Source organism: Papaver somniferum, chromosome 7 (genome assembly GCF_003573695.1).
Source record: "Papaver somniferum cultivar HN1 chromosome 7, ASM357369v1, whole genome shotgun sequence".
NCBI classification, from domain to species: Eukaryota; Viridiplantae; Streptophyta; class Magnoliopsida; order Ranunculales; family Papaveraceae; genus Papaver; species Papaver somniferum.
The window spans coordinates 19,299,210-19,316,559 of NC_039364.1; positions in this window are offsets into that span (position 1 = coordinate 19,299,210).

The following is a 17,350-nucleotide window of genomic DNA, read 5'->3' on the forward strand; positions in this document are numbered from 1 at the left end:
TGAATACTGAGCAATTTCAGTAATTATTTATGCTCCGAATCCGGAAATTGGATGAGTATTGAGACTCATGTCTCTCATTAAAGCATGAAAGCTCATGCCATAAAACCTCTGGCTGAGAAGGCTATCTCCCAGAGTATCTGTAGATGTGTAGTCTCCCAGCTGAGACTACGACACATCTCATGAATACTGAGCAATGTTAGTCCCCGGCAACGGCGCCAAAAACTTGGTAGGCCTGGAAAAGGGTATATAAATGAGCGCAATAAAAACGGGGGCCTACAGTAATACCGCAAGTGCACGGTCGTCGGTTGTAGCTCGTGCAAATACGGGTCGATCCACAGAGATCGGGTGTGTTTGGAGTGTTCTAGCTAATTGGGTTCCTAGATTTGCTTTGGGCTTAGAAGCCTTTTGGCTTAAATTGGGCTTTGAGTGCTAATGGGTTTGTTCACAATAAAATGAACTGAGCTTGGGCTCAGTTAGTTTTTGAAGTGCAAATGGGCTTTGGCCTTAAACTTAGGCTTTTGATTAAGCCTGAATTGGATTGGGCCTTAATGAATTTGGGCTTTGGTTTTAAACAACTGGGCTTTGGTTAAGCCCACAGTTGACTGAATTGGGCTTCAGTTTGAAGTGAGCTTTGGGCTTGAGTGCACAGCAATGAACTGAATTGGGCTCAGCTGGCTTTGGCAGGCAGCAGCAGTAGCAAGACTGCACAGCAGAAGGGCAGCAGCAGCAGTGAGCAGCAACAGCAGGGGAAAGCAAAGAAAGCAGCAACAACAGAGTTGCAGCAGAGAAGGCAATGCAGCAGCAGCACAAGTGCTGCACAGCAGCTGCAAGGCAGTGGAATAAGAGAAGCAACAGAGTTGCAGCAAGCCAAAAGAAGTAGCAGCACTAGAAGTAAATCAGCAAATGAAATGAACATGGAAGTAAAACAGTGACAGAAACAAAGAACAAAGCAACTACAAGCATAAAACAGTGCAAGATGAACCAAGGCCTAAGCCAAGGGCAGGGGTGATAAAGAAACTGAAATGGAGCAAGGCTAAGGTAGAATACATGCAAACAAATAGAATGGGAAGAGAACTAGCTTGCTATGAGCACTAGTTTCTCCCAATGCTCAATCAACACTGAAACCTAAGCATACACAAATAGAATGGCAAGATAATCAACTTGCTATGAGAACTGATTCTTCCATTGCACAATCAGTTCAATGCTTCAAAGATATCTAGCCTAGCATTCCATCAATTGTGACAGCAGTTTAAACATGACAGTGAACATTAACAAACATCAACAGGAGCATTACAACATTTAACATTAACATAACCAACTGAAATTAACAATGAACACATTAACAGAAACACTAACAGGAATTAATTTAACCTAACATGATAAACTAACACTAACAGGAGGCAAAAGGATTAACAGTAACATCAACAGAACATAGTAGACATGAACATGAAACTGAACTGAAATTTAAAACATTAACAGGACATGAAAGTCCTGGCTGGCTATTCCAAGCATAGTTTCTACAACACACCCACACCCATATTTATACCCACAGACAATTAGGGTTCTACCCATTTTTCACCCAAAATATCAGTAGCTAGGGTTGGTGATTACTCACCCAATTTGACACAATCACTCCATTTTGATGTCGACCCATGCTTCTATTTGTCCATCTCTACCTCTCCATGCCTTCAATTTCACTCTAGCTCGACCTAATTTACCTATTTCACACTTTAGGGTTTCGGTTGAAAATGTGGAATAAGTGAATTAGATGGACTAGGGAGATGGGAACAATGATGGGTTATCATTGTTTGACGTGGTGACAGGAGTGGGTGGCGGAGCAGGTGGTGACAGAGGTGGAGAAGGTGGTGGCGGACATGGTGTCTCTGCAGAGCTGCAGAGGGGAGGTGATGGAGGAGAGGCTCGACTGTTTGGGAGAGAAGGGGGGTGTTTGGTTAGGTGGATGGTTCGGTCGCTAGGGTGTGAGGCGGGTCTACCGAATCTTGATGTTCTGTGACTTTGAGCTGCGAGATGCGAAGATGGTAGGTAGATCGGACGGTGATGTGAAGTGAAGCTTGTAGCGACCGTCAGATTTTTTGATACAACGAAGTTAACGGCTCTAGATGGGTTAGGTGTTGAAGTGTAAGGCGGAGATATCAAACGTTGATGAACAACAAGGGAGCGACCGTTGGATTCAACTACCATCTAATCTGAAGGCTTGGAATTTCAGCGCTGTGGTGCTCGGCAGAGACTTCAGATTTTGCTGCTATGAAGGAGCGACCGTCGGATGCTTCTGAGAACTGATCTATGGCTGAGAACGGAGGCGCTTTTGTGTGTAGAAAATGAAGTTGTGCGCACCATTCTTCGCGGCTTCCTTGCGTGATTTCTCCCGGCTTTTCACTACTTTCTGCTCTTTTTGCTCCGCGATCATACGACTTTATTTTTTACCTAAAAATGCAAAATTAATTAATAAAAATATTTATTCTTGAAAACAATGAAAATACAGAATATGGGATAAAATGTAGAATTAATGCACAAAAGATGAGTTAAAATGCCAACAAAAAGGGATAAATATATACAATATTTGGCACTCATCAAATACCCCCAAACCTGAATTTTACTTGTCCTCAAGTAAAACAAAACTAAGGAAATCCTAACTATACCACTGTCGCTGGTCTCTCGAATGCATTTAGCGTATGCACTAAGCCTTTTAAACCACTAAGTGTCCCTAGTGGACGAGTTGAAGTCTCGTGAAGGTTTACCAGAGGTGTGCCTACAAAACCTAAGGACAAAATATAAGCTCATATTCCATCAAACGTGACATGTGCAAAACAGTTAAGCTCACAGCAAAATGGAGATGTCAATCTAGCTATCGAAGGCACAATCCTAGCACTGATAACAAAAAAACATGTGATAAGAGTGTAAAGTGTATCTACACATGTGTAAAGAAAGATCTGAAGTTATGACTACTAATCACCAAGAGATAGTTTCTCAGGCTAAGAACTGAGGTCGAAATCTAGCTAGCTGTCCGGACTTTACGAGAATTGTGAATGAGTTGGAGGTATTTCACAATTACTCGCGTTGTACATCAATGGCATACACCCTCCTTGCTTATTACAATAAAACAACAAAATGACTATTTACATGACTCTTATTTACATTGACTATTCTCTTTTTATTTTTGGAACAAGAGATGATGGAATTGATAAGTACTTGATTTTTTTTTTTTTTTTTTTTTAACAGGAGACACTTTTGATACAAACACAAAAGGAAACAAAAGATTACATGACACTTTGCAAGAGGTAGCCCTTTTTGATGCACCCAGTTAAATTCGATGGTTGTCTTTCTTAATGTAACCTCCACCTTCTATCCCAACCAACCAAAGAACAAGCTAGTCAAGTTTCGTTCAGTATTCTAAAGTGATTGGCAATCGTAACTTCCTATCAAACACCTTGAAGATCGAGGCCATACATGTATTGGTAGATCGTGCGCGTGCAAATTTCTTATCACTATGTGAATTGTGCTAGAATCAGGGTGCCTAAATATCTAGACTAAGACTCCTAATAAAAATACATATTTGCACAAGAGTCAACATTTCAAGGTAAATGAGCTCCATTTTTATGATTTTTCTAATTTTTTAATTTTTTTTTTGAATTTTGATTTGTCAATTTTTTTTGGAATTTTTTTCAATTTTTTCAAAAAAAGAAGGAGTTCGTTTTCAATTATGGCAAATTATCATGGTATCTACTCTATACCCCCAAACCTAAACTAAACATTGTCCTCAATGTTTCAAAATATGGAAAGAATTAAAATGCAACATATGGAAAGGGACATGCTGAGTAGAGTAAAAGGAGAGAGAATACCCGATTTCGGCGAAAGCAGAATTAAAACTCCGTTATTCAAGGCAAAAAATCCAACATATTTCAGCCGAGATCATATTGGATTAGCAAAATATATACAAAAGGAACAAAAGGGTTTTTTAAGAAATTTTATCTACTGGATTATATACAAAAATTCACCATACACTAACAATCTAAAGAGTTGAGGATCAACCCAAAAGAAAAAGTGTAGAGACATGGAAAGTTTCAAAACACTAAAATTGGACTTAAATGGGAGAAAAAAAAACTTTTTTTTTTTTTTTTTTAGAAAAAGAAAATAAAATTTGGTTTTTGAATGGGAGCAAAGGAAATTTTTGGTTTTTTTTTTTTTTTTGGTTTTTTTTTTTTTTTTTTTAAAAAAAAAAAAATAAAATTTGGTTTTTGAATGGGAGCAAGCCCACTGTTTGTCCTCTAATGGAATGGAAGGAAGGCTGCGGCCCACGAAACACTAAGTTTTAATTTTGAAAGTTTAATTTGGCCCAGTTGGTTAAGGCCCGACGTTTGTTTTAAAACTTTGGTTTCGAGGTCCACTTTTGAGTGGAATACAAGTCCACAATCAGTTATAAGCTCAGCTGGGTTTAAACCCAGAGTCCAAAATACAAGTCCAATGAAAGAATTTAAACAAGCCCACAAATTAAACAAACAAGCCCACAAATAAATTATTACAAACCCAACAGAAAATAAGAGAAGCCCAAAAATTGGCTTTAATATTACATGCCCACAATTAAAAATTGGAAGCCCACAATTGGGTTCTCTTAAATGGGTTACCTTTTAAGCACAGCCCAGCTGCTCTGATATTGTTGCAAAAACCCAGTTGGGTTTTGGTTCTTTTCCTTGGTGGCGTCCCAGCAGAGAAAAAAAACAGGTTCAGAACAGCAGGTCCAACAGCAAATGAAGTGAAGCAGATGCAGATGCAAATGCTATGCAGTGAAATGCAAAAATAGCTAATAAAACACAAGAAAAACACAGCACCAATCCCCGGCAACAGCGCCAAAAACTTGTTAGTCCCCGGCAACGGCGCCAAAAACTTGGTAGGCCTGGAAAAGGGTATATAAATGAGCGCAATAAAAACGGGGGCCTACAGTAATACCGCAAGTGCACGGTCGTCGGTTGTAGCTCGTGCAAATACGGGTCGATCCACAGAGATCGGGTGTGTTTGGAGTGTTCTAGCTAATTGGGTTCCTAGATTTGCTTTGGGCTTAGAAGCCTTTTGGCTTAAATTGGGCTTTGAGTGCTAATGGGTTTGTTCACAATAAAATGAACTGAGCTTGGGCTCAGTTAGTTTTTGAAGTGCAAATGGGCTTTGGCCTTAAACTTAGGCTTTTGATTAAGCCTGAATTGGATTGGGCCTTAATGAATTTGGGCTTTGGTTTTAAACAACTGGGCTTTGGTTAAGCCCACAGTTGACTGAATTGGGCTTCAGTTTGAAGTGAGCTTTGGGCTTGAGTGCACAGCAATGAACTGAATTGGGCTCAGCTGGCTTTGGCAGGCAGCAGCTGTAGCAAGACTGCACAGCAGAAGGGCAGCAGCAGCAGTGAGCAGCAACAGCAGGGGAAAGCAAAGAAAGCAGCAACAACAGAGTTGCAGCAGCAGAGAAGGCAATGCAGCAGCAGCACAAGTGCTGCACAGCAGCTGCAAGGCAGTGGAATAAGAGAAGCAACAGAGTTGCAGCAAGCCAAAAGAAGTAGCAGCACTAGAAGTAAATCAGCAAATGAAATGAACATGGAAGTAAAACAGTGACAGAAACAAAGAACAAAGCAACTACAAGCATAAAACAGTGCAAGATGAACCAAGGCCTAAGCCAAGGGCAGGGGTGATAAAGAAACTGAAATGGAGCAAGGCTAAGGTAGAATACATGCAAACAAATAGAATGGGAAGAGAACTAGCTTGCTATGAGCACTAGTTTCTCCCAATGCTCAATCAACACTGCAACCTAAGCATACACAAATAGAATGGCAAGATAATCAGCTTGCTATGAGCACTGATTTCTTCCATTGCACAATCAGTTCAATGCTTCAAAGATATCTAGCCTAGCATTCCATCAATTGTGACAGCAGTTTAAACATGATAGTGAACATTAACAAACATCAACAGGAGCATTACAACATTTAACATTAACATAACCAACTGAAATTAACAATGAACACATTAACAGAAACACTAACAGGAATTAATTTAACCTAACATGATAAACTAACACTAACAGGAGGCAAAAGGATTAACAGTAACATCAACAGAACATAGTAGACATGAACATGAAACTGAACTGAAATTTAAAACATTAACAGGACATGAAAGTCCTGGATGCTGGCTATTCCAAGCATAGTTTCTACAACACACCCACACCCATATTTATACCCACAGACAATTAGGGTTCTACCCATTTTCACCCAAAATATCAGTAGCTAGGGTTGGTGATTACTCACCTAATTTGACACAATCACTCCATTTTGATGTCGACCCATGCTTCTATTTGTCCTTCTCTACCTCTCCATGCCTTCAATTTCACTCTAGCTCGACCTAATTTACCTATTTCACACTTTAGGGTTTCGGTTGAAAATGTGTGGAATAAGTGAATTAGATGGACTAGGGAGATGGGAACAATGATGGGTTATCATTGTTTGACGTGGTGACAGAGAGTGGGTGGCGGAGCAGGTGGTGACAGAGGTGGAGAAGGTGGTGGCGGACATGGTGTCTCTGCAGAGCTGCAGAGGGGAGGTGATGGAGGAGAGGCTCGACTGTTTGGGAGAGAAGGGGGGTGTTTGGTTAGGTGGATGGGTTCGGTCGCTAGGGTGTGAGGCGGGTCTACCGAATCTTGATGTTCTGTGACTCTGAGCTGCGAGATGCGAAGATGGTAGGTAGATCGGACGGTGATGTGAAGTGAAGCTTGTAGCGACCGTCAGATTTTTTGATACAACGAAGTTAACGGCTCTAGATGGGGTTAGGTGTTGAAGTGTAAGGCGGAGATATCAAACGTTGATGAACAGCAAGGGAGCGACCGTTGGATTCAACTACCATCTAATCTGAAGGCTTGGAATTTCAGCGCTGTGGTGCTCGGCAGAGACTTCAGATTTTGATGCTCTATGAAGGAGCGACCGTCGGATGCTTCTGAGAACTGATCTGATGGCTGAGAACGGAGGCGCTTTTGTGTGTAGAAAATGAGGTTGTGCGCACCATTCTTCGCGGCTTCCTTGCATGATTTCTCCCGGCTTTTCACTACTTTTCTGCTCTTTTTGCTCCGCGACTCATCCGAACTTTATTTATTACCTAAAAATGCAAAATTAATTAATAAAAATATTTATTCTTGAAAACAATGAAAATACAGAATATGGGATAAAATGTAGAATTAATGCACAAAAGATGAGTTAAAATGCCAACAAAAAGGGATAAATATATACAATATTTGGCACTCATCAAGCAATTTCAGTAATTATTTCTATATAGAATCGAAAGATTGGGCGGCTCCTAGACAGCATGCCTGCTAGTATAGAGCGACAACGTCTTCAGGATGAGACCAGGTTTTCCCTGACTATATAGGAGAAATTTGATACTCCAGCAAGTTCATATTGCTCAACTCTTAGATAATTAATGCTCCTAGATAGGAAGCCCTGCTAGTATAGAGTCATCAGTTAATTATCTCTAATCGCCTGAATATCCAGCAATATTCTACGATTCTTCGTTATATTTCGTCACTTCAATTCGTGGTTCTTCCCAGCAGAATTCCACGGGTTAGTGATAAATATTCAACGAAACAGGCATCTGAGCATCGAATAAGCCCTAACTAAAATGGTGCAAGTGTACTTAACAATAATGCACAGACCGGTATTTGAATGCGCAATCGAGTATTTCAAAAATACGAATGAACGATGAACCTATGCAAAATAGGAAGGAAAAATAATAATAATAAAATATTAGCAAAGGCGCCAGGGGACTGGGCTCACCAGCCGTTCAGTCATGCCGTGACCAGTCCCGCGCCCAATTTTATATTTTATCATATTTTATTATTTTTCCCTAATCTCATGAAAATTCTCTCGTTCGAGAAAATCTCCTTCGTTTCAAGGAAATTCTCTAATCTCATGATATTTTGTCAAGGAAAATAATAAAATTAGGGAAAGGTGTCGCGGGACCGAGCATCAGCCGGCCAGCCATGCTCCAGCCTTGGCCGGTCCCACACCTCACGTCCCCATTATTTTATTATTTCTCTCAAACCATGAAAATTCCCTGATCTTATGAATTTCCCCTAAACCCATGAAAATATTATAAAATTAAGAAAATCTATGGGACCGGGCTCTAGCCGGCCGGCCATGCCCTAGCCGGTCCCACACGCTTCTTATTTTATTATTGTTATTTGTTTTGTTTTCCTCATTCCATGAAAACTTCCTGGTTTCAACAAAATAACTTGGTTTCAACAAATCTCTTTGATTTTATGAAGATTCCCTAAAATCATGAAAAAATTACATAAAATTGGGAAGAGTGCTGGGACCGTGCCCCTTGGACGGCCGGCCATGCCTTGGCCACTGCCGGTCCCACACTCTATCATTCCCTATTTTCTTATTATTTTATTTCCCTCATCTCATTGAAGTTCCCTAATTTCATAAAACTCTCCAGTTTCATGGGATTTCCCTCAATTCAGAGAAAATACATAAAATTACATAAAACTGGGAAAATATTGTGGGACCGCTTGCTAGCCGGCCGGCCGGACGTGTCCTAGCCCTGGCCGGTCCCATACCTTGTAATTCCCTGTTTTATTTATTATTTTTTTATCATCTCATGTATTTTTCCTAGTTTCAGCAAAATCCTGGATTCTGCATATTTTCTCAAAATGTTGCTCAAACGCGCACCGGAAAATATCAAAACTCTCAGGACTGAGACACGAACAACATGGTGACACAGGCGCATACCCTTGACCGACCAAGGGTGGCCCTGAGGCTTGAAAGTGGCCAGTCCAACATGTTTTAACTATTTTTAACCTAATTTTCTCAACTGCTGATATTAGGTTCAAACTCTTTCCGAACAATCGAGAGTTTGCTAAAACGACCATATATTGGTCCCACAGCCACCAAGAGACGGTCCCATGACCTCTTGTCCGGTCCCTCATCTTTTCACGGCTATGTTTTATTATTATTTGTCGCTCACACGAGCATTATTTTAATAAATGACTAAACCAACATTTAATCATTCTTTCACCAACTGGTCCTCAAGAGACTTTGGTATTTTGCTCATTCGAGCATCTGGGCATTACATGGTGAACTCATCATCCCATGTAGCCGGTCCCTGCGTCACTCTGCGGTTGATTTGCAATAAATCATCATTTCAGTAAAATTAGGGTTTTGAATTCAAAGCTCCGCTGAAACATGATTCTGAGCAGATTCAAATACTCTGATAATTTTATGTTAATTCCATGATCAACATTTTTATTTATTTTAGTCGACCCAGCAGTCAATATCTTAAATTAATATTTTATTTGGTCCCGCTACCAACAATTCATCAAATGAGCGGCATTTGCTCAAACCGGCAATATTTGCTCGAATTAGCAATATTTGCTCGAACCAGCAATATTTGCTCAGATTCAAGAATATTGGTTCAACTATCAATATTCAATAACTCAGCAACACAACTTGCTCGTCTTAGGTAGTCAACATAATAATACCTCGTCTCAGCAAACATATTTAATTCACGAGTCTCAGAACATTTGCAAATCATGTTCAACTCAGTAATTCATGGACTCATCGTCCCATAAAGTCATCAACTGACTCCACAACCACGAGATATCAATCGTGTCACATGGGGGGATATTAACTAGGGTTTTGGTCTGGCGGTCTACGACACGTGTGTTCACCCACGACGAGAATGTGAGAAAGTCTTGCAATTAGTTGGAAGAGTCAACAAAGTAGTGGGTGGAAAATTAACCAAGTCTCTGCACGATGAGTAACTGGTTTTAACACGATTTCCCACTTCCACACTCTCTGATTCCAGCAACTGTCACACTTCATGGGATCATGGTGTTTTCAACTCCGGCATTATAAAATGTCTCTGAATCCTGATTGAAAGGACGAGATTCGAATACTCGAACATTCTTCTAAACAAGCAATTTCTCGGCAAGTTCATACAGACAATCTTCGTTTACACGAAATCATCGTCTGAGTAATCACTCTCAATTGATTAAAATTCAATCATTCAGAGCGTTCTTGCGCTGAATTCACAACACACCTACAATCTCAGATCACCATTGATCTCACACATTTCCCAGCTTCCCTCATACAGATCAACCCATCCTCTCTTGTGACCGAATTGACTTTGGAACGATAATTGTTCTTGGTTTAGGCCGGTGTCTTACAGATTGATCTCTCGAACTTAAAGCACTCCCTTCTTGCAGTGCATCTGTGTGAGGTTCAACATTTTGCTCGGTTCAAGGAGTCTCCACACGGAAGTCTCTTCAATTCCGTAAAAACCAGCAAATCGTTTTTCCCCATCTACACCTGTCCATCAATAAGCTGGTTTATCTGCAGTTGAAGATTAGCAAGTTCGTTCTTTACTTCATTCTGAACGAGAATTAAATCCTTGACCGATTCTCCAATCCAAGAGTTATACTATTTTCTTTCATGCATCTTCTTCAAAATAAACTCTTGAGCAGGATCACTTCCTTTGAGATCATCCTCTACAGTAGGGTTAACTTCTTCGTTGGGAACAATTTCCATCGAGTTCCTTTCTGAAGATTAATGAACGCATATATGAGATATGTATATATGTTCAAAAGTACATCCTGGATAGAAACCCTAGAGTTCCTTGTGGAGATAAGGACGTTTGTGGAGTAAGCCATAAAACAAAATGGACCCAACCAGGAAAACTGCATATTGTGTCGCTTCCAGCCCTAAATAGAAGGTCACAGTGAAAGAAATACTAAAAACTCACATCAAGAGATATCAAACATACACACTAATGAAAATCAGCTAATTACTTGAGCATCTCTCAAACATCATCCTTGTATCTCTCAAGATGGATACAAGAAAGGAACTTTCTGCTACTAGGTAGCAGAGGGAGACATAGTCTCACCATAGGTTTTGAGAGAGTAGTTGTGATTTCCACCAGGATATCTGATCTCAGAATTTCTTTTCCTCCCATGGTAGTTTCCATTTTTAGGGAAATTTCTCATAGCTCTTCCTGAAAGCTCAAGAGAATGAGCTTTCTAATTACTAAGTCTAGGACCTCTAGAGATCGGTTCAAGAGGATTTTCCGAGATGGGATTCCAAACTCTAGACTTAGATTTACCAAAGTTGTTCTTATAAGCACAGGTCATGCTTTCTTCAGCAGCATAAGAATTTAAACCACTAGAATGCACAAAAGTCCTGTAATGATTCCTGGGGAAGAGATCATTTTTATAAGATGTCTGGTTTCTTGTGAGCATGAGGTTCACTGCCGTAGTCGACTGACTATTTACTCCATTGACTGTGGAAAGAAGCAAATTACGAAGTTTAGAAATTTGTTTCTTCCCGGCAAAGCAACGGATAGCATAGTGATTCCGTTTTCCACAGAAGGTACAGGTTCGTGGAGAAGACGCAACAGATGGCATCTGTTTTAAGTTTACAGGCCTGTGAGAAGATTGTAAGTTATATAAACTTTTCTCGACACAATCTTCTTTTGGAGGATATTTCTTCATGTACTGTATGTCAAGAGGAACAGTTGGAACAGAAGAACTTTTCCTTAAAACATAGTTTTCCTTTTCCAAGGTCACACACTGTTCATGGGCTAGTGAAAGTGATGCTTCTAGCTTCTCTTTTTCAACACGAAATATGTCAAGATCGAGTGAATGCGTCTTGATCAACCGTATTTCTCTAATTGAGCCTTCTTTGATAATCCTTTCAAGATCACAAATCTTTTCACGCTGTAGATTATTCTCTTGAAGAAGTTTCTCAATATCCTTAGAGAAGGACTCAATAATGTTATAGAGTACACGTTCTCGATCAATAGACTTTTCAAATTCATCGATGAGTTGATCATGATTCTGAAGATCAACAAACTCAGTAGAATTTTTTGCGATTCTGGTGAGCTCCATTTCAGCTTTTGCCATTGTGTCCATTATCTCATTGGATGAAGAGTGATCATCACAGGATGAGTCAATCTTCTTACCTCGGGATTCGGAAGAATCAACTAAGGAGCAATCCTTTGAGGTATTACCAAGACAACTGACATAGTTGAAAGCTTCGGGAGGCATCTTGGTATGCGTAAGAGATTCTGTCCTCAGACTCAGATTGTTACAAACACAGACTTGTAAGGTCTTGAACGTGTTTGCCTGCTCTGATACCAATTGTAAAAGAGGGGGTCTAACAACACCACCCAATATTTCGCTTAGCAATTTGTATGGACAAACTCGAATATACTTTTAATAGAATCAACAAGACTCAATCAATTAAGAGTATATCAACGAGTTTATATCTCTCTATTGATTTGATTTCCTCAAACAGAAATTGCGAGTACTAATCAAATACAAGGAATAACTTGGATGGTACCAAAGACCAATATCCAAGTATCAATCAACAAGTGTTAGGTCGGAATCTCCAATTGATTGATCTAACGCACAACCTGTATTATTTCAATTATAAAGATAAAACAATATAATGCGGAAAATTGAAATAACACAGACACCAGAAATTTTGTTAACGAGGAAACCGCAAATGCAGAAAAACCCCGGGACCTAGTCCAGATTGAACACAAATTTTATTAAGCCGCTACAGACACTAGCCTACTCCAAGCTAACTTCGGACTGGACTGTAGTTGAACCCCAATCAGTCTCCCACTGATCCAAGGTACAGTTGTACTCCCTACGCCTCTGATCCCAGCAGGATACTGCGCACTTGATTCCCTTAGCTGATCTCACCCACAATTAAGAGTTGCTACGACCCAAAATCGCAGGCTTTGACAATAAACAAATCTGTCTCACACATCAAGTCTATCAAAGGATCAATCTGTCTCCCACAGAAAAACCCTAAAGATTTTGCTCCGTCTTTTGATAATAATCAAGGTGAACAGGAACCAATCGATAATTCGGTCTTATATTCCCGAAGAACAACCTAGATTAATCAATCACCTCACAACAATCTTAATCGTATGGTAGAGAAACAAGATGTTGTGGAATCACAAACAAGGAGACGAAGATGTTTGTGATTACTTTTTATATCTTGCCTACCGGAGATATCAAATCTCAAGCCAATCAATTTGATTTTACTTGTACGATAGAAGATGCAAGATCAGATCACACAACTACGATAAAAGTAGTATCGGTCTGGGTTCACAATCCCAATGAAGTCTTTAAGTCGTTAACCTGGTTTTAGAAGAATAAAATCAAAGGTTAAAGGAGAACCAACTCTAGTACGCAAACTAGTATCACACGTAAAGTGTGGGGATTAGTTTTGCACAATACTAGATGTCTCCTTTATATAGTATTTCAAATCAGGGTTTTTCCTTGGTAACAAAACAATCAATATTCATCGTTAGATGAAAACCTGATTTAGATTCAAGATAATATTTCTCAACCGTTATATCGAAAACTTAGCTTGTTATACACAAATGAACTGCACGTTTCTAGGTTTGTTAACCGTACCCAAACGTGTACATTGTTGGTTCAACAATAGTTAACTAAAAGGTTAGCTATATGAGCATTTCATATCAACCATGTTCTTCTTCACCATAACTAGTTCAAATGACTCAAATGAACTAGTTAGAGAGTTGTTCAATTGCAAGGAAATCTTATATAACTACACAAGACACAATTGAAGCAAAGATGATTTGATTCATTTGAATTGGTTCATGAACTTTTATATCCACGGTTTTCAAACTGCGTTCCTTAGTCTTTTTAAAGTTCAAGTTCAGAAATCATCTTCAAATATATAACCTTCTTAAGTTCGCACACTAGGTTTGCGGACTTAAGAAACCTGCAGAGTTTACAAACTCCAGCAGAAAATCTCGGTAAGAGACCTTCCGCTGGTTCGCGGACTGGGTTCGCGGACTTAGCTCACGCAAGTAGTTTGTCAACTCCAGCAGAAATTCTCGGGTTTGAGAACTTCGACAGTTCGCGGACTTGGCAAAAAGACATTCTTCCGGTTTCTCTTGATCAACAAAGTTCGTAAACTTTGGTTCAAGGAATAAGACTTATACATAAATTTGTTTCCACAACAATGCTTATGTCCATCATTGGTTATGTATTCTAAACTCTTATTCCAATCATTAAAACATTCTTAGAGGACGTTATATAGTTGTTACACCATTTCTCGTCAAAGCAATTTTCAAGATGATTGAAACATATCATGACTTTCGTCACTAGGTAAAGATAAACTTGGTCGAAGCGAAAAGCTTACCAACACATATTTCTAGATATAGATAGGCGAGGTATACTCGGCTCGAAATACCAAATGTGTATAATCTAAGTATATATATATAGCATACGACTTTTTGTCTCAAAAAGTAGGAGATAGAGTAGATAAATTTTGAGTGACAGATAAGTTCAAGTCTTCACATACCTTTTTGTCGAGAAGTTCCACCGGTTCCTTGAGTAATTCTTCTACTTGTATGATGAATCGCCATGAAGTCCTTGAGCTCAACTACACTTTCTATCCTAGTCCGAGACTTAGCTATAATAGACTAGAAATCAAGACTTATAGTTTTGATCACTAACATTGACAAACATGCTTGAGATAGCAACACATGCGAGTTCGACCGAGCAATGCTCTAACAAAATCTGTATCACACAGAAAAGTCTATGATAATAGATAAATCCATCTCCCACGAATATACCTACGAGTTTTGTTCCGTCTTTTGATAAATCAAGGTGAACAAGAACCAATCAATAATACCAGACATATATTCCCGAAGAACAGCTCAGTATTATCAGTCACCACACAATAATGCGGAATCACAAACGATAAGACGAAGTTTGTTTGTGATTACTTTTCTATCTTGCATATCATAGATATAAAATCTCGAGCCAATTATTACAATCATACTCGTAACGATAGAAGATGCAAGATCAGATCACACAACTACAAGAAAAGTAGTATCGGTCTGGCTTCACAATCCCAATGAAGTCTTTAAGTCATTAACCTGGTTTTAGAAGAAGAAACCAAAGGTTAAAGGAGAATCGATTCTAGATATGCAACTAGTATCACACATAAGGTGTGGGGATTAGGTTTCCAAGTTGCTAGAGTTCTCCCTTATATACACTTTCAAATCAGGGTTTGCAATCAATGTTAGCTTAGTAAGAAAGCATTCAATATTCACCGTTAGATGAAAACCTGATTAGATTCAAGCTAATATTTCTCAACCGTCAGATCGAAAACTTAGCTTTACACACACAAATGAAATGTCCAATTTTGGGTTTATGAACCGTACCCAAACATTAACATTTGTTTATCAACACAAGTGATTTTGATGGTGGACCTGTAACTTTTGGAGATGGAAGTTGCTGCTACATAAGCAAGAAGGGCACGATCAAATTACCTGGCGTACCTGAAATACATGATGTCGTATACGTTAAAGGTATAACTGCTAATCTTCTTTATGTTAGTCAAATCTGTGACAAAGTCCATAAGGTTGTCTTTAATACTAATGGATGTGACATTGTCGACAAATATGGAAAAGTGATTTTTCAAAGATCACGTGGGAAAAATAATTGTTATCTTTTAGATACTCAGTTCAATAATTATTGCAATTTGACTAAGGTGGAATCTACTTACCTTTGGCATGAGTGTTTTGGTCACATCAATTATCGTCTTCTAACTAAGATCATTAACAAAGAATTGGTTAGAGGCGTTCCCAAAATCAATGCTAAGGTTGGGGGTGTATGTGGTGCCTGTCAAAAGAGTAAACAAACGAAAGTTCCACACAAATCATCTCGAGATATCCTCATCAAAGCTCCACTTGATTTAATTCATATGGATCTCTGCGGCCCAATTCAACAATCTACAGTGGCTGGAAAAGAGTATGTTTTGGTTATGGTAGATGATTACACCAGATTCACTTGGGTGGCATTTTTGTCTCACAAGAATGAAAAACTCAGTGAATTCAAGAATATTGTTAATATAATCCAGAATGAATAGGGTCGCAAACTAAATAAATTTAGAAGCGATCCTGACACTGAATTCAAAGACATTAAAGTATTTGAATACCGTGACTCTCTGGGAATTATTCAGCAATACTCACAACCTAACACTCCACAAGCAAATAGTGTGGTAGAAAGAATAAAAACATTCAGGAAATGGCAAGGGTAATGCTCCATAACAAAAACTTACCCTTAAGGTTTTGGGGTGAGGCTGTCTTTACGGCTTGCTACTTGATCAATCGTGTTTATTTACGGTCAAACACCTTAAGTACTCCCTATGAGTTGTGATACGGTAAGAAACCCAACTTACACTATCTTTGAGTGTTTGGCAGTGAGTGCTAAATTCTAAAGGACCGTGAACAGAAAGGGAAATTTGATTCAAAAAGCGATGAAGGTATTTTTCTTGGCTATGCATCTGACAGTTGTGGTTTCCGAGTATTTAATCTCAGAACCCAAGTCATGATGGAATCTGAAAATGTTATCATTGATGATCTAAGTAATTTTCGTCATGATGACTCTCCTGCTTAATTGCCTCCAACCGAGACAATTGAGAAAATCAAAGAAACTTCAGAATCAGTCGAAGTTGTCCCAACGGTTGCTGATCCTGATGTCTCGAGTGATTAGCAGAAAATCCCTAGTAAGGCTATTCTTGTTGAACAATATCCTGCTCCTCCAAGGAATCTATGGGTTCAAAGGAATCATGATACTAACAATATCATTGGAGGTAGGGAGTCTACTGCTAAGACGAGAGGACAACTTCAAAATATTTATAATTTTTGGTTGTTATCTATCGTAAGTAGAGCCAGGAAATATTGATGAAGCTCTTAGTGATCCCCATTGGGTGAATGCAATGCATGAAGAGTCAAATCAATTTCCAAGACAAGAAGTATGAAAACTCGTACATTGTCCCCCCAATATCAATATTGTTGGTACTAAATGGATATTTAAGAACAAGTCTGATGAGTTCGGCACCATTGTCAGAAACAAAGCTAGACTTTTCGCTCAGGGATATTCACAGATTGAAGGAATCGACTTTGACGAAACCTTTGCTCCTGTGGCACGCCTTGAGTCAATTCGACTGTTATTAGCTCATGCTTGTTTACTTAAGGTTAAGTTGTTCCAAATGGACATCAAATCCGCTTTTCTAAACATAAACTTAAAGGAAGAAGTCTATGTGGCCCAACCTAAGGGATTTGAAAACCCTGATTTCCCTGATCATGTCCTTAAGATCAACAAGGCTTTATATGGGTTAAAACAAGCGCATCGTGCCTGGTTCGAAAAACTAACTACATCTCTTCTTAGGAAAAGTTTTTCGAGAGGTGGAGCTGATAAAACATTGTTTACCAAAAGGAGTGGGAAAGATGTTGTGATTGCTCAAGTTTAT